Source organism: Bos indicus x Bos taurus, chromosome 16, assembly GCF_003369695.1.
Source record: "Bos indicus x Bos taurus breed Angus x Brahman F1 hybrid chromosome 16, Bos_hybrid_MaternalHap_v2.0, whole genome shotgun sequence".
Lineage (NCBI taxonomy): Eukaryota > Metazoa > Chordata > Mammalia > Artiodactyla > Bovidae > Bos > Bos indicus x Bos taurus.
In genome coordinates this window covers 30,911,694-30,934,724 of record NC_040091.1, presented here as the reverse complement: position 1 = coordinate 30,934,724, position 23,031 = coordinate 30,911,694, and the positions used below count along the sequence as shown (strand labels likewise).

The window sequence follows — 23,031 nt, the reverse complement described above, 5'->3', positions numbered from 1 at the left end:
CTATTCTGACTGGTGTGAGGTGATACCTCATTGTAGTTTTGATATGCATTTCTCTAATAATGAGTGATATTGAGCATTTCTTCATGTGTTTCTTAGCCATCTGTATGTCTTCTTTGGAGAAATGTCTGTTTTGGTCTTTGGTCCACTTTTTGATTGGATTGTTTTTCTGTTATTGAGTTGTTTGAGCTGCTTGTATATTTTAGGAATTAATCCTTTGTTAGTTGTTTCATTCGTTATTGTTTTCTCCCATTCTGAGGGTTGTATTTTCAGCTTGTTTTTTAGTTTGTTTTGTTGTGCAAAAGTTTTAAGTTTAATTAGGCCCCACTTATTTTTTTGTTTCCATTATTCCAAGAGGGAGGTCATTAACGATCTTGCTATGATTTATGTCATACAAAGTTCTGAAAGTTTTCTTCTGAGAGGTTTATAGTTTCTGGTCTTACATTTAAGTCTTTAATCTATTTCAAGTTTATCTTTGTGTATGGTGTTAGGAGATGTTCTAATTTCATTCTTTTACATGTAGTTGTCCAGTTCTTTCAGCAGCACTTATTAAAAAGATTACCTTTTTCCCATTGTATATTCTGGTTTCCTTTGTCACAGATAAGGTGCGCATATGTATGTGGGCTTTCTGTCTTGTTCCATTGGTCTATATTTCTTTCTTTTGTTCCAGTACCATTCTGTCTTGATGACTGTAGCTTTGTTGCATAGTCTGAAATCCAGTAAGTTGATTCTTCCAGCTCCATTCTTTTCTCAAGATTGCTTTGGTTATTTGGCATCGTTGGTGTTTGCATACGAATTCGAGGTTTTTTGTTCTGGTTGTGTGAAAAATGCCATTGTAATTTGATAGGGATTGCATCAAATCTGTAGATGGCTTTTGGTATCTACAAAAATGACTGTGAAAACAGTCATTTTCAGAATATTGATTCTTCCAGCCCAGGGGCATGGAATGTTCTTCCATCTGCTTATGTCGTCTTTGATTTCTTTCATCAGTGTCTTATAGTTTTCTGAATATAGCTCTTTTGTCTCCTTAGGTAGGTTTATTCCTAGGTCTTTTGTTTTTTTGTTGCAATGGTAAATGGGATTGATTCCTTAATTTCTCTTTTTGATTTTTCATTGTTAGTGTATAGGGATGCAGGTGATTTCTATGTATTGATTTTGTAATTCACTGGTTAGTTCTAGTAATTTTATGATAGTATCTTTAGGGTTTTCTATGTTCAGTATCATGTCATCTGTAAAGAGTGAGAGTTTTACTTCTTCCTTTCCAATCTGGATTTCTTTTATTTCTTTCTCTTCTCTGATTGCTGTAGCTAGGAATTCCAAGAGTGGGCACCCTTGTCTTGTTCCTGATTGTAGAGGGAATGCTTTGCTTCTCACCATTGAAAGTAATGTTTGCTGTGGGTTTGTTGTATGTGACCTTTATTATGTTAAGATAGGTTCCTTCTATGCCCATTTTTCAAAGAGTTTTTTTTATCATAAATGGGTGCTGAATTTTGTCCAAAGTTTTTTCTGCATGTGTTGAAATTATCCTATGGTTTTTATCTTTCAATTTGTTAATATGAGGTATCACATTGATTGATTTGCATATATTGAAGAATGTGTTGCATCCCTGGGATAAACCTGACTTGATCATGGTGTATAATCTTTTTAATGTCTTGCTGAATTCTGTTTGCTAGAATTTTGTTGAGGATTTTTGCATCTATGTTCATCAGTGATACTGGCCTATAATTTTCTTTTTATGATATCTTTGTCTGGTTTTAGTATCAGGTTGATTGTGGCCTCGTAGAATGGGTTTGGAAGTGTTCTTTCCTCTGCAATTTTTTGAAAGAGTTTCAGAAGGATAGGCATTAACTTTTCTGTATTTGATAGAATTCACCTATAAAGCCATCTAGTCCTGGGCTTTTGTCTTTTTTTCTTGGGAGATTTTTTATCACCGTTATTTCATTGTTTGTAATTGCCTGTTCATAATTTCTATTTCTTCCTGGTTCAGTCTTGGAAGGTTGAACTTTCCTATGAATATGTCCATTTCCTCTAGGTTGTCCATTTTATTATAGTTGTTCATAGTAGTCTCTTCTGAGCATTTGTGTTTCTACATTGTCTACTGTAACCTCTCCTTTTTCATTCCTAATTTTGTTGATTTTTTTCCGCATTTTTCTTGATGAGTCTGGCTAATGGTTTGCCGGTTTTGTTTATCTTATCAAAGAACCAGCTTTTAGTTTTATTAACCTTTACTGTACTATTGTTTCCTTCATTTCTTTTTCAGTTATGCTCTGATCTTTATGATTTCTTTCCTTCTACTAACTTTGGGGTTTTTCTGTTCTTTTTCCAGCTGCTTTAGGTGTAGTTAGGTTGTCTATTCAGTGTTTTTCTTGTTTCTTGAGGTAGGATTGTATTGCTATAAACTTCCCTCTTGGAACTGCTTTTGCTGCATCCCATAGGTTTTGGGTCATTGTGTTTTATTTGTCATTTGTTTCTAGCAATCTTTTGAGTTCCATTATTTCTTCAGTAACCTTTTTGTTACTTAGAAATTTATTGTTTAATCTCCATGTGTTTGTGTTTTTTTGCAGTTTTTTTTTTCCCCCTGTAATTGATATCTAGTCTCATAGAATTATGGTCAAAGAAAATGCTTGATACAATTTCAATTTTCTTAAATTTACTGAGGCTTGATTTGCGACCCAAGATATGGTCTGTCCTGGAGGATGTTCCATATGCACTTGAGAAGAAAGTGTATTCTGCATTTGGATGGAAGTCCTCAAGATATCAGATCCATTTGGTCTAGTGTTTCATGTACCATTTGACTTTCTGTTTTGATGATGTGTCCACTGGTGTAAGTGGGGTGTTACTTACTTACAACAATAGTTACCTACTATTGTTGTGTTACTGTCAATTTCCCCTTTTATGTCTGTCTGTGTTTGCCTTATGTACTGAGGTGCTCCTGTGTTGGGTGCATAAATATTTACAATTATTGTCTTCTGGGTTGATCCCTTGTTCGTTATGTAGCATCCTCCCTTATCTCTTACAATATTCTTAGTCTATTTTGTCTGAAACGAGAATCACCACTCTTGCTTTCGTTTGACTTCTATTTGCATGAAATATCTTTTTCCGTCTTTTTACTTTCAGTCTATATGTATCTGTAGGTCTGAAGTGGCTTTCTTGTAGACAACATATATATGGGTCTTGTTTTTTTTTAATCCGTTCAGCCAGTATGTCTTTTGATTGGAGTGTTTAATCCATTTACATTTTTTTATTTTTTTAATATACATTTATTTATTTTAATTGGAGGCTAATTACTTTACAATATTGTATTGGTTTTTCCATTTACATTTAAAGTAATTATTGATATATATGTTTCTATTGCCAAATTCTTAATTGTTTTGGATTTGTTTGTGTAGTCTTTCCTGTCTCTTGTGTTTAATGCCTATATAAGTACCTTTAGTATTTGTTATAAAGCTAGTTTGTTGGGTGCTAAATTCTCTTAACTTTTGCTTATCTGTAAAGCTTTTGATTTCTCCATCAATTTTGAATGAGATCTTTGCTGAGTAGAGTAATCTTGGTTGTAGATTTTTTTTTTCCCCAGTACTTTAAATATATCCTGCCATTTCCTTCTGGTCTGCAGAGTTTCTGCTGAAAGATCAGCTGTTAATTGTATGGATTTTCCTCTTGTATGTTACTTGTTGCTTTTCCGTTGCTGCTTTTAATATTCTTTCTTTGTGTTTAAACTCTGTTAGCTTATTTAGTATGTGTCCCAACGTGTTTCTCCTTGGGTTTATCCTGTATGGGACTCTTTTAGCTTCTTGGACTTGACTATTTCCTTTCTCATGTTGGGGAAGTTTTCTACTACAATCACTTCAAAATTTTTCTCAGTGCCTTTTTTTGTCTCTTCTTCCTCTGGCACCCCTGTAACTTGAGGGTGTGTTTAATATTGTCCCAGAGGTCTCTGAGGATATCCTCAATTCTTTCCATTCTTTTCCCTTTATTCTGCTCTTCAGCAGTTATTTCCATCGTTCTGTCTTCCGTCTCACTTATCCTTTGTTCTGCCTTAGTTATTCTGCTATTGGTTCCTCCTATTTTTAATTTCAGTAATTGGGTTATTCATCTCTGTTTGTTTTTTACTTCTTATACGTCCTTGATAGTTGATTGCTTCTTGTATTTTCTCCATTCTGTTTCCGAGGGTTTGAAACATCTTTACTATCATTATTCTGAATTATTTTTTCAGGTAGCTTGCGTGTTTCCTCTTTGTTTATTTGGTCTTGTGAGTTTCTACCTTGTTCCATCATTTGTGCTGTATTTCTCTGTTTTCTCTTTTTTTCCCCCCTAATTTACTCCATTTGAGGTCTCCTTTGCCAAGGCTTTTTAGGGTCATATTCCTTCTTCCTTTTGGTTTTTGCCCTTGGTGGGAAAGGTTGGTTCAGTTGTTTGTGTTGACTTCTTGTTGAATGTGACTTGTGTTTGCATTCTACTGGGAGCAGGTGAGTTTTGGTTTTTTTTTTTTTTCCTTTTTTTCCTCTAATGGGCAGGGCTGAAGTGGTATGTTTTGGAGTGTCTGTGGGAATCCTGTTGCTGATGATTGTTTTTGTGTTTTTGTCTTGCTTGTTGTTTGGGTAAAGTGTCCTGCACTGGATGCCATCGGCAGCTGGGTGTTACCAGACTTTGTGCACAAGTGTAGGCCTTCCTGAAAGTTCTCAGTAATTAATACCCCTGGGGTTTGGAGTTCTCTGGCTAAGATACTGGACTCAATGCTCCCATTTCAGCAGTTCAGGCCCAGTCCTTGGATGGAGGATGGAGACTCCATAAGTTGTTTGTTACGGGATTAAAGGGGATTAAAACAAACACACCAAGACAAGAAGCAAAACATAACATGAAATAAAAGACAAACCCAGATAAATGGAAAATACAGGATCAGGCAGTTAATTAGAATAACAATGGGACATATACACACACACAAACATAACCAAAGTATTCCAAAGGAAGTATAAGAGACTGACTTGGTGAGCAAAGGAAACCAAAATGATATTGACCAATTAAAAACAGAGCTAACTTAACACTCAGACCAGAAAACTCAGCCAGAGCAGAGTGCCAACTGGGGAATATAGCAGAGGAAACATAACAAATTAACGTACATGGTGAAAAAAGAGAGTGAAGGGGATAAAAAAGAAGGGAGAGAAAAGAGAAAAGGAAGGGGTGAGAGAAAGGATTAAAAGAAAAAATAGAAAAGCAAAGATAAATAGACATGTGAAAAAGATTTGTATATATTAAGGAATAGCTACAGCAGGAAAAGAACAATAAAAAAAACAGAACAAAAAATAAAATAACAAAAAAGGAAGAAAAAAAATCTTAAGAAAAAAAAGGAAAAATCCACAATTCCACAAAAAGCCAGTGTAAAGTTCGAAGTATGTAGGGGGAATAAAAACTGTGATTTAAAAGAAAGAAAAAAGTTCTCAAGGTGCCGGTTCTTCTTAGTCGTGGAGTTTGCCCCCAGTGGATGGGGTTGGACGAGTGTCCTGTGATGGCTTCCTGGCTGGGGGACTTGTGCCTGTGTGCAGTTTGACGGAGCTGGATCTCATCTCTCTGAAAGGCAGCACAGTCTCCAGTAGTAGGTTTTGGGGTGTCTGTGGGTGGGCAGTCCACAGGCCTTGGGCAGTCCTTGGCTTTGGCAGCGGCTCAGGCAGTGACACTTCCACGTCTGCGTCAGAGTAGCCCTCTTAGCGCATCCTCACTGCTGCCAGCCCCCTGCTTCTCCCTGGGGTCTTTGCTGTAGCTTCTGCCCACAGCCCCACCTGTGCTGCAGGGCAAAGCTTGCTAGGCAGAGGCTCCTGTGTGTTCCCTGACCCCACCCTCTGCTCTGCCGAGATTTGTGTGCGCGTCTGTCAGCACCCCGGGCGGCCCTCTGTTGGGAGGTTTTTAATTACAGTTTCATTACTTGTGATAAGCCTATCCATATTTTCTATTTATTCCTCGGTCAGTGTTGGAAGGTGTTTCCTTCAGTTAAGGAAAGTGTACCTTTCTAAGAATTTGTCCATTTCTTCCAGGTTGTCTGTTTTATTGGCATATAGTTGCTTATAATAGTCTCTTATGACCCTTTGTATTTCTGCAGTGTCGGTTGGAATTTTTCATTTCTTATTTTATTGATTTGAGTCCTCTCCCTTTTTTTTTCTTAATGAGTCTGGCTAAAGGTTTATCATTTTTACCAGAAAACTGCTGGTACTAATCAGTGAATTTAGTAATGTTACGGGATATAAAAATTAATGCATAGAAATCTCATGCACTCTTGTACACTGACAGTGAAAGATCAAAAAAAAAAAATTAAGGAAACAATCCCATTTACCATTGCAACAAAAATAGCAAAATACCTAGGAATAAAGCTACCTAGCAAGGCAAAAAAAACCTCTATTCAGAAAATTTTACTGATGAAAGAAATCAAAGATGACACAAACGGAGCAATATACGATGTTCTTGAATTGCAAGAATATTGTGAAAGTGACTATACTACCGAAAGCAGTCTAAAGACTCAATGCAATCCCTGTCCCAGTGGCATTTTTCACATAGCTAGAACAAAAGTTTTATAATTTGTATGGAAACACAAAACACTTCGAATAGCCAAGGCAATTTTGAGAAAGGAAAACAAAGCTGGAGGAATCGGGCTCCCTGACTTCAGACTATAGTACAAAGATATTAATTAAGACAGCATGGTACAGGCACAAAAACCATTAATATAGATCAATGGAAAAGGATAGAAAGCCCAGAGGTAAACCCGCACAACTTTGGTCATCTAATCTATGACACAGGAGGCAATGGAAAAGAGACAGTATCTTCAATAACTGAGCAGCTACATGTAAAATAACAAAATTAAAACACTCCCTAACTTTGACCACCTCATGCGAAGAGTTGACTCATTGGAAAAGACCCTGATGCTGGGAGGGATTGGGGGCAGGAGGAGAAGGGGATGACAGAGGATGAGATGGCTAGATGGCATCACCAACTTGATGCACATGAGTTTGGGTGAACTCCGGGAGTTGGTGATGGACAGGGAGGCCTGGTGTGCTGCGATTCTTGGGGTTGCAAAGAGTTGGACACGACTGAGCGACTGAACTGAACACCATACACAAAAATAAACTCAAAATGGATTAAAGACCTAAATGTAAGGCCAGACACTGTAAAACTCCTTGAGAAAAACATAGGCAGAACACTCTTTGACATAAATGGAAGCAAAATCTGTTTTGATTCACCTCCTAGAGTAATGAAAATAAAAACAAAAATAAACAAATGGGACCTAATTAAACTTAAAAGCTTTTGCATAGCAAAGGAAACCATAAACAAGATGAAAAGACAAGCCTCACATTGGGAGAAAATATTTACAAATGAAGCAACTGACAAGAGATTAGTCTCCAAAACAAACAGCTCATGCCACTTAATATTTTTAAAAAAGCCCAATCAAAAAATGGGCAGATGATCTAATAGACATTTCTCCAAAGAAGACATACAGATGGCCAACAAAAACATGAAAAGATGCTCAACATCACTAATTATTAGAGCAATGTAAATCAAAAGTATAATAAGGTTTCATTTCACATTGGTCAGGATGGCCATCACCATAAAATCTACAAACCATAAATTCTGGAGAGGGTATGGAGTAAAGGGAACCCTCTTACACTGATGATGGAAATATAAAGTGATACAGCCCCTATGGAGAATAGTATGGAGATTACTTAAAAAACTAAAAATAGAACTACTCCATGACCTAGCTATATGTCTCACTACTAGACATATATATACCTGAAGAAAACCATAATTCAAAAAGATACATGCACTGCAGTGATCATTGCAGCACTGTTTACAATAGCCAGGACAAGGAAGCAACCTAAATGTCCATCAACAGAGGAATGATAAAGATGTGGTACATATACACAATGGCATATTTACTCAGCTGTAACGATAATTGTGTCCTTTACAGAGATATGAATGGAACTAGAAACTACCATACAGAGTGAAGTAAGTCAAAAGAGAAAAACTAGTATCTTATATCCCTTTTATGTGGAAGCTAGAAAAAATGATACAGATTAACCTATTTGCCAAGCAGAAATAGAGACACAAACTTAGAGAACAAATATGTGCACACTGAGTTGGGGAGGGGAGTGGGCGGGATGAATCGGGAGGTTGGGAAGGACATATATACACTACTATGGATAAAATGGTTAATTAGAATCTATTGTATTGCACAGGGAACTCTACTAAATGCTCTGTGGTGACCTGAAGTGGGAAGGAAATATAAAGAAGAGTGGATGGATATATGTATGTGTATAGCTGATTACTTTGCTGTAGAGCAGAAACTAACACAACATTATAAAGAAACCATTGTTCAGTCACTAAAGTGTGCCTGATGCTTTGTGACCCCAGGACTGCAGCACGCCAGGCTTCAAAATTTAATTATTATTCTGAAAAAAAAAAAGATTAAAATGGTTAATGATTATATTATGATTATTTTGCTTGTTTACATATTGTATTTAGTACATATTATATGTATACTATGTAATATAATGATTACTATATAATTATATCGATTATAGTTATATAGTGATTATAATGATTAATATTTATTCTTAAATCTTTTCTTTTTCTTATGACGCTGGCTAGGAGCTCCTGTATAATGCTGAGAAAATATTTCTTGATAGAATATTTCTTTTTTTTAAATAAAATATATTTGGTGTGTAATATTATTGTAAGTTCAAGGTGTGTACCAAATGTTGATTTGATATGTTTTTATGTGAATGCCACTGTAGTACTAGCACCTGTATCACATGATATAATAATCTTTGTGTGTGATGGGAATGTTAGATTTAGTGTGTTAGCAAGTTTGATTATAATACAATATTCACTAATATTCAATATTCACTAAACAGTGCATTATGTCTCCAAGACTCATCTACTAAGAAAGGCAAACTTCTAATGTTCACTATTAAGTGTGGTGCTTGTTATATGTTTTTGTAGATATCCTTCACCTTTTAAGGATTCTCCTTCTATGATTAAGGTTTTATTTAATTATAAAAAGATGTTGAATTTTCTTTAAATGCTTTTTCTGCACATCCTGAGATGTTCACATGATAACATCTCTCTAGTGTGTAAATGTAGTGGATTTACTGGATGTATTTATCCCTTTTATTTGTGCTTACTTTGGCTTACCAGCATATTAAGTGTTGCTAACTTTGATTTACTAATATTTGTTTAGGGTTCTTGTGTTTTCTTTGTACTTTTCCCTTCTGTACTGGCAGATTTTGGTACTGAGGTAAAATGTATAAATTTTAGTTTTATATAATTTAGTTTATATAATTTAGTTGGAAAGTACTGCTTACTGTTCCCTTCCTTGGAAAAACATTGTGAAGGGTTGGATTCTTTTCTTCCTTAAATGTTTTGGTGGAATGCACTAGTGAACGGGGAGGCCAGGTGTGCTGTGATTCATGGGGTTGCAAAGAGTCAGACACGACTGAGCGACTGAACTGACTAATGAAACCAACTCAGCTTTTCACTATCCTTTTAGAAAGAGTACTAAAGAGTATAAAGTGTTCCTTGTTTTTCATTAGTGAATTTTTTTTCAGATTTTTAAAAATTTTCTTGAGTCAACTTTGGTGAGTCACATTTTTCTAGGAATTTGTATCTATTCAAGAATTTTGGTATAAAGTTGTTAAAAATTCTCTTATTTAATGCTGAGGCATGAATGCTGTTCCCTTTTCATTTCTGATACTAGATGCTTATAGCTTCTCTTTATTTCTTCATTAATTTTGCCAGAAGTTTGTCAGTTTTATAAGTCTTTTCAAAAAATAGACTTTTTTATTGACCCACTGTATTTTGTCCTTTGTGTTTTTGCAGATTTTCCCCTGGTCTGTATCATTCCCTTCCTTCTACTTTTGTTGGGTGTGTTTTTGGAGTTTTTTTATAAGCTCTTGAGATAGGTTCTTAGCTGGTTTATTTTTGGCCTGTTTTTTTCTTTGAATAGTACAAGGACCTTGCAACATTTCTAGCCTATATATTTGCACTGTCTATATCTGATTACTGCTGATCCTGCAAGTTTTTGTTATCAATCAGTTAGAATATGTTTGTGTTTCCATTGTAGTTTTTTCTTTGATCTTTAAGTTAATATCTCATTATGATTGTTGATATGTCTGTTTCTGTTAAAAGTTCTAGTCTTTTCTACCTTATAGATACTAATTCTGTATTATTATATGCCCTTTTTGATTTTATTTTTAGATGTCTTTATTTCATCCTTACTATTGAACTTTCACAGGGTGTAATATTCTAGGGCAACTGTTATTTTCTTCATCAGTTGAAAACAGTTTTCCATTTTTTCTGACTTCTACTGGGGCTGATGAGAAGTCACCTGTGAATCTAACTGGCATTCTTTTGAAGATTATCTGCCTTTTTCCTTTGGTTGCTTTTCAGATTTTGTCTTTTTTCATTCTTCTTAAATTCACAATGATATACCTGTTGTGAATTTCTTGTTATTTACCATGTTTGAAATTCACTGATCTTTGACTCTGTGGATTAGTGTTTTTATCAGTTTGGGGAAAATTTCAATCATTATGTGCTTGAATCTTTTCAACCATTGTGTGCTGCATGTTCTTACTCTTTTTTCCTTAATATATTTTATTGACGTATAATTGATTTACAATGTTTCAGGTGCACAGCAAGGTGATTCAACTATACATATACACATATATTACTTTTGAAATTATTTTCCATTATAACTTATTACAAGATACTATAGTTCCCTATGCTATACAGTAAAACTTTGTTGTATGTTGCATATCTATTGTTTATATTAGAAATCTAGCATTCTATCCATACTAAGTCAAACAAGTAGAATAAAAATGTCATGAATTTTTTACTTAGACAAAAATTCATAAGTTTTATAAAATACATAAATTATGTAGACACAAAAGCTTTTCTACTATGCTTGATAAAGGCTTGAGAAACTGGGAAACTGGAAAACGTAAATGAAATGGGATCATTGAGTATGAAATAGAAAAAGTGAAACAAACTAGGTAAAAATAAAAGATCATCATATAGTCCCATTGTTTTTTTAAACATGGCTGCTCATTAAAAACATATCTGGAGCTCTGAAGAGAAAAAAAAGGAATACATAGGTATTTGTATTTTTCAAACAATTCCGAGGTAGTTCTGATATGCATCTGGATTTTAGAAAATGATTACAGGTTTTTCTATTAAGTTGTAGTTTTGGTGATAATAGAGTTCTATTGTTTTTCTGTTGACAAATCTTGATACAGTGGTATTGAGTGAGTAGTAGTTACGTAATCACAATAGTAAAAGATGTTTATCAGTTTTCACAATCAGTAGCCAGACACAAATTAAAAGATAATTACAACTGCAAGCCATAATGGGAACATGATTAAATCTCCCAATACAAAATAATTACATACAATTTAGGGGGTCAGGCAGAGTGATGTGATAGGTGGAAGTGCATATACATGTTTTCATCCACCCAGCCAGTTTGTGTCTTTTGGTTGGTACATTTAATCCATTTACATTTAAGGTAATTATTGATATGTATGATCCTATTACCATTTTCTTAATTATTTTGAGTTTATTTACTGTAGATCTTTTCCTTCTCTTGTCTTTCCTGCCTTGAGAATTTGCTTTAGCATTTGTTGTAAAACAGGTTTGGTGGTGCTGAATTCTCTTAACTTTTGCTTGCCTGGAAAGCTTTTGATTTCTCTATCAAATATGAATGAGAGTCTTGCTGGGTAGAGTATTCTTGGTTGTAGGTTATTCCCTTTCATCACTTTAAATATATCGTGCCATTCCCATCTGGCTTGTAGAGATTCTGTTGAGAAATCAGCTGATAGCCTGATGGGAATTCCCTTGTATGCTATCTGTCATTTTTCCCTTGTTGCTTTTTATATTTTATCTCTGTCTTTAATTTTTGTCAGTTTGATTACTGAGTGTCTTGGTGTGTTCCTCCTTGGATTTATCCTGTCTGGGACTCTTTGTGCTTCCTGCACTTGGTTGACTATTTCCTTTCCCATTTTAGGGAAATTTTCAGCTATTGTCTCTTCAAGTATTTTCTCAGGTCCTTTCTCTCTTCTCCTTCTGGGACCCCTATAGTGTGAATGTTGGTGCAATTAATATTGTCCCAGAGGCCTCTTAGGCCTTTTTTTTAATATTCTATTCTGTGGCAGTAATTTCCACTATTCTGTCCTCCAGGTCATTTATCTGTTCTGCCTCAGTTATTCTGCTATGGATTCCTTCTAGTGTGTTATTCATCTGTTTGTTTGTTCTTTAGTTCTTGTAGATCTTTGGTAAACATTTTTTGCATCTTCTCCTTTGTTTTCCCAAGATCCCAGATCATATCTTCACTATCATTATTCTGAATTCTTTTTTCTGGAAGGTTGCCTGTCTCCCCTTCATTTAGTTGTTTTTCTGGGGGTCTATCTTGTCCCTTCATCTGGGACTCAACTTTCTGCTTTTTCATCCTGATGAACTTCATGTAATGTGGGTTTTGTTTTAGCTGCTGTGGGATTGTGGTTCTTCTTGCTTCTTCTGTTTGCCCTCTGATGGAGGAGGTTAAGAGGCTTGTGTAAGCTTCCTGATAGGAGGGACTGGTGATAGGGAAAAACTGGGTCTTGCTCTGGTGGGCAGGACCTTGCTCAGTAAAGCTTTTATCCAGTTATCTGCTTCTGGGTGGGGTTGTGCTCTCTGCCTGGTAGTTGTTTGACCTGAGGTGACCCAGCCCTTGGGTCTTCTACAGTAGGGTTAATGATGACGTCCAAGAGGGTTTATGCCAAGGGGGACCTCCCAGGACTGCTGCTGCCAGTGCCCCCATGCCTGTGGTGAGCCCTTGCTGACCTGCGCCTCCACAGGAGATCCTGCAACACTAGCAGATAGTTTTGGCTCAGTCTCCTGTGGGGTCGTTCCTCTTTTCCTCTGGGTCTTGGTTCATGCAAGATTTTGTCTGTGCCCTCCATGTCTGGAGTCTCTGTTTTCCCCAGTCCTGTGAAAGTCCTATAATCAAATCTCTCTGGCCTGCAAGGTCAGATTCCCTGGGGATTCCCAGTCCCTTTGTCAGATCCCCAGACTGGGAAGCCTGATGTCAGGTTCAGAACCTTCACAGCAGTGGGAGAACTTCTTTGGTATTATCGCTCTCCAGTTTGTGGGTCACTCACCCAGTGGATATGGGATTTGATTTTTATCGTGATTGCAGCCCTCCTACTGTCTCCCTGCAGCTTTTTTTTTTTTGGTAGGTTCCAGCATCCTCCTGTAGATGGCTGTTCAGCAGATAGTTGTAATTTTGGTGCTCTCTCAGGAGGAGATGAGCACACATCCTTCTGTTCCACCATCTTGAACTGGAAGCCTGCACGTTCTTACTCTTGTATCCTTATGGATCTTAGATCAAATTCATGGTTGACCTTATTACCATTTCCTCCTCATTCTTCACTTATTTACTGTATTGTTTTTTTCATATTTTTCTCTCTGTGATGCATTATAGATCATTTCTTCTGACCTATCTTCCAGTACATGGCTTTTTTCTATTCTGACCAATTGGCTGACAAGATTATCTATTGCAATTTTCATTTCATTTACTATATTTTTTTATCTCTAGAATCTGTGTGATTCCTTTTCAAATATATTATTTCACTTTTTATTCCTTATTCTCTACTGTTTAAAAATCTATCATTTATTATTTTAAATTGTGAACTTACTTGTTTTAAAATACGTATGAGATTTCCGTGCTTGGAATGTGAGTGTGTCGCTGCTCTTTGTTGTTTTCCTGATACAGACTCATGGCACTTCTGTTCTGGAGTTCCTGATTACCATTGACTGGTCATTAACTGGTCATGAAAAATGACTTGTGGGCATTGCCAGAGTTTTTCATTTGTTTCTGCCAGAGATTTGGGGATGTTATCAGCTGAGAATCACCCCTGAATCAGTTCACAACCTGAGGCTCATTGGTTAACCCAGACTTTGCCTGGTTGGATAGTAAATAAACAGAAGTTCTGGTCTCTAGGCATGACTGTCACAGAGTCTTCTTTTTGCCTCCCCTTTCCTTTCATTTTCCATTTATTACTCTTTTCAATACGAAGACATTCCTGAGCCAGTCTCCTCTTAAAATAAGTATTTAGCCTTCTGGAGTCCCAGTTCAATATAAACAGAATCTCTGTTAAGTCTAACCATGTTAGAGATTTCATGAGTCTTAATTTCTGTCCCTTTTCCCCCACAAAGCCTCTGAAATCCAAATATGCAGCACTGACAAATGCCTTTAGTGGATAAGCAGCTTTGGTTACAATATCTAATAGTTCACTAGCCTGTCTGTTACAGGCTTTCATCCAAAAATTAGCCTCAAAGTACCTCAGTGTTCCTTAATCTCTTCAGTGTTTTAAAAGTTATTTTTGTGGTTTCCCCCCCAGCATTTTCCTCATGAAAGAGTTGTGCCCAAAACTTAACATTCCATAATCAGAAGCCATAAAATCTCCAAACTCTTTTATGGAATCCTATTCTAAATTATGATGAATAGCCAGTGGTCACCAGATATTGAGAAAATATATTATAAGAAGAATAGATAATAAAACAAAAAGAAAAAGGTAATTTGGTCGAAATCAGTTATGCAGAGAAAAAAAATTAACCTCTCACTGTCATTAGTATCCTTAGAGAGATAAGATATTGAATCCATAAAACAAGAAGAAGATGCTATTTAAAAAGAACATTAGAATATAAAACAAGAGCTCTTGGAAGTTAAAAATGCTAGCAGAAGTGAAAAAATTCTATAAAAATTTGAGACTTAAAATGGACAGAATCTTTCATAAAGTAAAATAAAAATATAAAAGACTGAAAAATAGGGAAGAGAGACAAGAAAATTAGAGTGCTAAAATCATCTGGTAGCTTCCTAAAAAAGTATTCATGGGAAACACAATTTGGGAGACTTATAGTCCTTATTTCACATTTACTTTTAATATACTAGGTTGGCATTTATCTTTCAGATTTGGGTTGTAAACAGTTTTCTCTCACAATTACTGTTAATGCATTTGCAGATTTTTGCTTCCTATTCCTGTGACTTTTGAATCTGCTGGCTTAAGTTCCATGGCTTAAATCATTCTTCACTTAGAAAAGGGAGGAAGATTCCTCCAGGAAATACAATAATGGCACCATTATTATGGGAGCTGAGATTTTCATGTAGTTATTTGGGTCTTTTCTTGCCTCTGAATCAACAGAAGAAACAGATTACTGATCTGGTTGAACTGAGTGATCTCTTTCAAGCTGGTGCTATACACTCGGGTAAAGGAGAACCATGTCTGAACTCAGGGGATTCTCTGAAGTGCATCTTAGTAATTGTATATCTAGTTCAGTGAAGACTGAGGCAACCCAAAGGCAAAACCACTAAGGACCCTGACAGTCAGGTATGAAAATCTGGATCATTTCACCAGGTAAAGAACCTTGACAAGGCAAGGTGCTGACTGAAGTCAAGATCATAGAGTGGATTGTAAAAGAATGAATTTTAAAATATTAACTCCTCAGGTCAGTTTATTTCTCTTCCTCAGTTCTTGTCTCATTGCAACAAAAATTTTGAACGACAGACTAAAAGGTTTAAAACAACAGACAAGTTACAGCTCAATTCAGCACAAGCAGACAGGTCTTTTACTGCACAGACACTCCCAAGACACGGGAGCAGACCAGCAGCAAAGCAGTCGTCCTCCTGTCCCTCTCGACTTCCCCCTTTTTATACTTCCTGGCTTTTCCTTTTGGTTGTGCCCTGTGCAGAATAGGTTACCCACCACCAGTCAAGAAAGGGAATACAAATGGGCATACGCTCAAGGCCAACTGACAGCAGGTTATGTAACAGTAGCCTCTGTTGTGCATGTCTTCCCGTAATCCTGTCTGTTATAAGCAGATGTATGTATGTGTAGAATATTTATGAACCATTAATGGGCTTCTAGCTGCCTAAGGTTACTTGATAAAGCCCAGTGGCTAGTTTGTATCCATTGTGTGCCTAGGGCACATGTGCAGGAGGTAGAAAAGTCTCTGTGGTTATTTTTGTAGCATATCTGTGAGTTCTCCTTAGTGTGTCTGGGATGGGGTTTAGAGATCAGTTTGAATCCTTTTTGGCAAGGCCACCCCTCTTTGCTCATGCCTAATTTCCTATCTAATATTCCCCTCCTCAAGTGTATGGACCCCAATTCTTTGGGAAATGGATGTCTTTCATTCTGGATACTTCCTGCTGAGTTGGGCCTTGAGTGTCTATCACTTGCTAGCTGTCAACAAGAGGGGCTGGGAAGGGCTGCTGATGTCCATCCAGAGGGGAGCGGTATGAGGAAGTTGTCACAGAGGTCAGGGGTTGGTATCCATGTTGCATCAGAACCAGCCTGTATCTTGTTGACATGAGTAGAAATAAACCAAGAGAGAAAGTTGAGGAAACAGGGAGTGAACAGAATTATAGGCCAGAACCACTGTAGGAGCGTATCCTTGATTGACAGAAACCAGGATGTTGCTGTGGTGACCTTGTCTTGTTATGGTCATTTGGAGGCCTGTTCCACTGAAGGCCTTTCTAGTAATCTCTGGAGGGCTTTGCCTACTAAATAAGTGGTGGCAAAGAGGGAGCTGACCAACTTCCATTCGAGGTTCTCGGGCAGCAAGAAGAGTCCCTCCTTTTGGAACCACCCCACATGATCTTGTTGAAAGCCCTCACTCTTAGCTTTGAGTGTCTCACCGTCAGTATATGAAGCAGTTTCTGGCAAGGTAGACTGTGGATCTAGGGTAGCAACCACTGCTATGTCACAGTTTTGTGCTCTCTTAGGTTCCTGATTGGCAGTTTGGTTTCCTCGTGCCACCTCTGTACTTTGTTTTTGGTGTCCCCTGCAGTGGGAGATGGAAACTTCAGTCGGCAGATGGACTGATTCCAGGAGCTTAAGGATCTGGTCAGCATATTTGATTGGGGACCTTGGGTGGTCATGTGGGGCCCTCTCTTTCCAAGTGGCAGCATGTGCATATAGCACCAGAAAGGCATACATGGAGTCAGTATAAATAGCTACTGCTTTTGTTTTCCCTGGCTTTAAAGCTCCAGTCAGAGCTATGAGCTCAGCCAGTAGGGCTGAAGCTCCTGGTGGTAAAGTTTTAGCCTCTGTGGTCTCCAAATTGAAGACTACTTTACTGCATATCTTGCTTTCCTTTTTCTAGCAAAAAGCGGCTTCCATCACTGTACCAAATTTTCTCAGGATTGTTCATAGGATATTCTGACAATCCCTCTCGCAGCTTTAACCAATGGTCTGATGGTTTCTAGACATCAGTGGAAGGGGAGAGAGCCCTTGAGTGGGCAGACGGGTAGCTAGGTTAAGAACCTCACAAGGAGATATAGTCAGTCCTGGATTTTCCATCAGCAGTACTTGATATCTGAGGCTCCTTTGATCAGACATGTACAAATGTCCTCTCCTCTTCAGTTGTTCCCTCAGTGGGTGATAAAAATAGCTTGCCCCCAAGAGAGCATTTTAAGGCATCTTCTATCAGGAGTGCAAGGCCATAAGGTTTTGAAGGCAGGGAGGCCAGCCTCAGGCACTTGGGTTGAGCCTCTTGGAAAAGCAAGCCACTGGCTGGGGTTCAGGTCCCAACCTTTAAGTTAATACTCCCAAGGCATCAAGTCGTGGCACTGAATGTCAGGTCAGTTTATTTCTCTTCCTCAGTTATTATCTCATTGCAACTAAAGTTTGTTGATGGACTAAAACAACAGACAAGTTACAGCTCAGTTCAGCTCAACCAGACAAATCTTTTATTACACAGACATTCCCAAGATATGGGAGCAAACCAACCACGAAGGAGTCATCCTCCCTGTCCCTCTTGGCTTCCTCCTTTTTATACTTCCCGTCTCTTCCTTTTGGTTGTGCCCTGTGCAGAATAGGGCTTGCACCCACCACCAGTCAAGAAAAGGAGTGCAAATGGGCATACGCTCAAGGCCAACTGACAGCTGCAGGTTATATGACAGCGGGCTCTGTTGTGATGTCTTCCCATAATCCTGTCTGTTATAATCAGATGTATATATGTGTAGAATATTTATGAACCATTAATGGGCTTCTAGCTGCCTAAGGTTACTTTAAGTCCCTGTGGTTATTTTGTATCTACCGTGTGCTTAGGGCACATGTGCTGCTGCTGCTGCTGCTGCTAGTAAGTCGCTTCAGTCGTGTCCCACTCTGTGCAACCCCATAGACGGCAGCTCCCCCGGTCCCGGGGATTCTCCAGGCAAGAACAAGATGGGTTGCCATCTCCTTCTCCAATGCATGAAAGTGAAAAGTGAAAGTGAAGTTACTCAGTCGTGTCCGACTCTTAGCGACCCCATGAACTGCAGCCCACCAGGCTCCTCCATCCATGGGGTTTTCCAGCAAGAGTACTGGAGCAGGAGGTAGAAAAGTCTCAGTGGTTATTTTTGTAGCATATCTGTGAGCTCTCCTTGGTGTGTCTGGGATGGGGTTTAGAGATCAACTTGCATCCTTTTTAGCTAGGCCACTCCTCCTTCCTCATACCTAACTTCCTTCGTAACAAACTTATGAATTGTTAAGTCAAGAACCATATGAGGAAAGTTGGTTGTGCTTACTAGTTTTAAAACTGGAAGCTGGCTTATCATGGAGTAGAGTTCTTATGGAATGTTTTTGAAACTTCTGTCCAAAGGAACTCAGGGCAAAAAAGTAAAGCAAAGTCAAAAAGCAAATGACAAGCTGAGAGATTATTTATTATAAAGGGAAAATCTCCCTATTATATAAAGATCATGAGGGGAAAAAAACAAAAAATCTGATAGAAAAATTGACAAAAGGCATGTAAAGATGGTTCACAAAAGATAGGCAAAAAGTCTTTAAATATTTGAAGACATCCAATTTCACTAATAAGAAGAATGCAAATTTAAACTACATTGAGATACCTACCATTTCTCACCTATCAGCTTAGAAGAATCCATTCTGTTGGAAAGGCTGAGGGGACACAGACATAATTATGTTATCCCTCTCAAGGTAAATTTGACAGTACCTATTATAAATACATTTACCACTTGATTCATAAATTCCACTTTTAGGAAATTACCCTGAGTGTACATCTCTAGCCATAGGACAATAAAAAATAGGCACACAGTTTTTCATTATGGCATTATTTATAGTAGCAAAATATAATATATATTAATATATTACTTTGATATTTATATACCAGCATACATCAGTAATGGGACAAACTGTAAAATCAAATAAAAAAAAGAAACCTAATTGGATATCAAATTGATTACATAATCACATAGGAAAATTTAATTCAAAATTTTAAACATAGTATTCTGAAAATACGGTCTCTCTTGCTTAAGAACAAAAAGCACTAGAAAATTTAAATTTCACTTAGTAGTTTTGCTGTTAGTGGTGGTCATAGTCATAATTTTGGAACTATTGCGTGTGTATGAGAGAAGTTCAAATATGGAAGGAGGAGGAAGACAAGAATACCCCATATGCTGGATTTCTTTAAAAAAAATATATATATATATATTATTTTTTTTTTGGCTGTGCTGGGTCTTTGTTGCTGTGCAGGCTTTTCTCTAGTTTCAGCAAGCAGGCTCTCCTCTCTAGTTGTGGTGCACGGGCTTCTCACTGCAGGGCTCTCTTGTTGGAGAGCCTGGCTCTAGAGCACAGGCTCAATTGTTGTGGTGCTTGGGCTTAGTTGGTCTGCAGCATGTGCAGTCTTCCCAGATCAGGAATGGAACCCATGTCTCCTGCATTGGCAGGTGAATTCTTTTTAGCACTGAGCCACTAAGGGAGCCCTGCGGATGCTGAAGTTTAATCAGTGGTATCAGTGTGAGCTCATGATTTTAAAAAGGCCTAGACATTGAAATATGTATAATATCATATATGAAACGAGTCGCCAGTCCAGGTTCGATGCACAATACTGGATGCTTGGGGCTGGTGCACTGGGATGACCCAGAGGGATGGTATGAGAAGGGAGGAGGGAGGAGGGTTCAGGATGGGGAACACATGTATACCTGTGGCAGGTTCATTTTGATATATGGCAAAACCAATACAATATTGTAAAGTTAAATAATTTTTTTTTAAAAATCAAAAAATAAAAATAAAAAAAATAAAAAGGCCTAGAAAGCTGTGCAGTAAGCAAACACAGTACCTGGATCAGGGCTTCTAATAAACCTTTCATTAGTAAAAGAAACCAGAGATCTTCAGAGAACGGTTAGTTCCAGGTCTACAGTGCAAGAGTGTAAGATAAGCCTAGAATATCTTGCTGTACCAAGTAAAAAAGTGTTCCCCAAAACATAGCAAGTCATAGGAAACAGGATCCAGCTTGAAGATGATTCCAATAGCCGACTGATACAACCTAAACATCAAAAATAGTAATTCTTGTTATAGAATGTAACATGTTTGAATGATTTTTAAAAAAGAAAAAAAGAGGCTTGGGCTAGACCTTTGAGAATGGATTCAATTTAAATAGATGGAGAAGAAAGGTAGTTTAGTCAGTATGAAGAAAGTAAGGAATTGGTAAAGAAGAGGGCATATTTCAGGGACTTGGAGTTGGGGTGGGGTTGATCCAGCTAAGTTGCAGGTTCACATGGGGATCAGTAAGCATAAGAGTTGATGGTTCCAGTGCCAATCTGAAGACTACATTTTGAGTGTAGTGGCAATGGGGAGCCACTGTAAGTTTCTGAGCAGAGGAGATATATGAGGAAAAGACAAAATAGGTGTTTTGGGAAGATGACTGGCAGCTAGATGGGCAACAGGAAATAGAGGGATGGCAAGCAAGGAGATCAGTGAGGGAGTCTTTGCAGAAGTGCTGTGGCCTGCAAAGAGCCTGGGAATGGATAAGGAGAAGAAGCGCTGAATTTAAAAAAGCATTTCAGAGGATGAATAGACAGAACTTAGTCCTCTCATGAAGGACAAGGGACGAGTCAGTGACTCTTGAGTTTCTGTGTTGAAGGGTAGAAAGATGATGATGGAGCTAAGCTAAATATGAGGAGCAGAGAATTGTTTTTTGATGTATTTTTTAATGGAAGATAACCTGCTTTATTTTTTTCATTTTGTATTGGAGTATAGTCGATTCACGACGTTGTGATAGCTTCAGGTGAGCAGTGAAGGGAGTCAGCCATACGTGTACATGTATCCATTGTCCCCCAGACTCCCCTCCCATCCAGGCTGCCACATAACACTGAGCAGAGTTCCGTGTGCTGTACAGTAGGTCCTTGTTGGTTATCCATTTTAAATATAGCAGTGTGTACATGTTCAGAGTTTTGATGTATTTCAAATTGGTTTTGAATATATTGACTGAGCCAATAGCATTTGGATGTTTACCGATCTCAAAAACATCAAATGGGTGTGCCACTTTAGGGATGGTGCTGCTGGGCTTCCTCAACCAGCTTGATCTCTTTCAGAGCTCAGGCGAAAGCAGGGCTCTGGTGTTTTCCTAAAGCTGCTGTCAGTGTTTGCTTTTCACGGTACTTTATGCTGCTCCACAGACAATGCTCAGAACAACCATGTCCCTGTGGAAGCCCAGTGGGCTGCTCTGAGCGAATATAACATCACCTCCTGGTTGGGCCAGAAAAACGTTTTCAAGGCACAACTCAGGGGAGGGCGCCCATATATGGAAATTTCTCTTTCATCCCTGCAGCGAGGCTTGACTGAGGGGCCTCTGTGGTTTGTGGCTGTCTGGCTTCATCACAGGGTGACTGCCCTTTCTAGCCACCCCACACTCTTGCTTAGCTAAAGGAAGCCTGTGCTGAGCTCTCACAGTGAGCAGGTTTCCAGGCAGCCTTCCTCCCCTGCAGTCTTGGCATCCACATGGCATGGCTATAAATTATGCCCGGTGTGTTCATTTTCAGTTTAAATGTGTTCTCATCCCAGAGGAGCAACTAATGGAGTCAAGTTACTGATGTGAAAAAAGCCTGCCGCTACAATGACTATGGATTAATGAAATAGCAGACATGGAGGCTGGGGCAGCAATAAATTGTCAGCCACCAGTGACGTGGGTTTTAAATTATATTCTCCATTTCCTTTCAGCTTCTCCCAAATTGTTTTCCTGTAGAGTTGTTTGGTAAATGTTGACCATTGTTTAAATGTTTGCTTTCTGTTAAAAGTTGGTGCAAGCTGGGCCCCTTCCTCTTAAGAACCCTTTTCTCAGAAAACTGGAGGTGAGCTAAGAGGGATTTCAAAGCCTATCATGCTTTCTCTAGGAGGCATGAAGGCAAATCTCTTAATCCAGGATCATCACTGACTGATCACTTTCATTCAGAGAACTGGCAAACACAGGGCTCTATCAGTGAATTCTGCTCATTCAGCATGTAAGTTGGCTACCTTTACCTTCTATTATGACCTTTTTCTTTTCCTAATGAATTTAAAATTCACCATGTTTCTGACAGGCAACGAGTCTATTTTTCATAGATGAAGGACCCCAGGCAATCCATTGATGGGCCATAGGGAGATCAAGGATGCCTGATCCTATAAGCAAATTGCCCGTATGTGTGTTTCCCTAGAAGGAAGGTCTGTGGGTTTCATCAGATTCACCAAATGTTCTGTACCCCTGAAATAGCTTAAGGGCTACCATGGTGGACTACATAAATAGCCACAGCATCTCCCTCTCCCCAGATCTATACCCTTGCAGTGCACTTTGTATTTCTTCTGACTGAGAGGAGTCTAGCTACCCTGTATTCTGGACTGGCATTGTGATTGGCTTTGGCCTCTGTTGTTCAGTTGCTCAGTCATGTCCAACTCTTTGCAACCACATGGACTGCAGCATGTCAGGCTTCCCTGTCCTTCACTATGTTCTGGAGTTTGCTCAAACTCATGTCCATTGAGTTCATGATACCATCCAATCATCTCATCTTCTCTTGCCCCCTTCTCCTCCTTCCCGCAATCTTTCCCAGCATCAGGATCTTTTCCAATGAGTTGACTCTGCATTAGGTGGCCAAAGTATTGGAGCTTCAGCGTCAGTCCTTTCAATTAATATTCAGGGTTGGTTTCCTTTAGGATTGACTGGTTTGATCTCCTTGCCCTCCAAGGGACTCTCAAGAGTATTATTCTCCAGCAC

At 38.3% G+C, this 23,031-nt stretch overlaps 1 long non-coding RNA gene across 2 annotated transcripts in view; it reads left to right on the top strand.

Annotated features, from left to right (window-relative positions):
• LOC113906478 overlaps nt 1-23,031 on the top strand; it is a 112,962-nt gene that overhangs the window by 9,824 nt on the left and 80,107 nt on the right. The window lies entirely within an intron of this gene.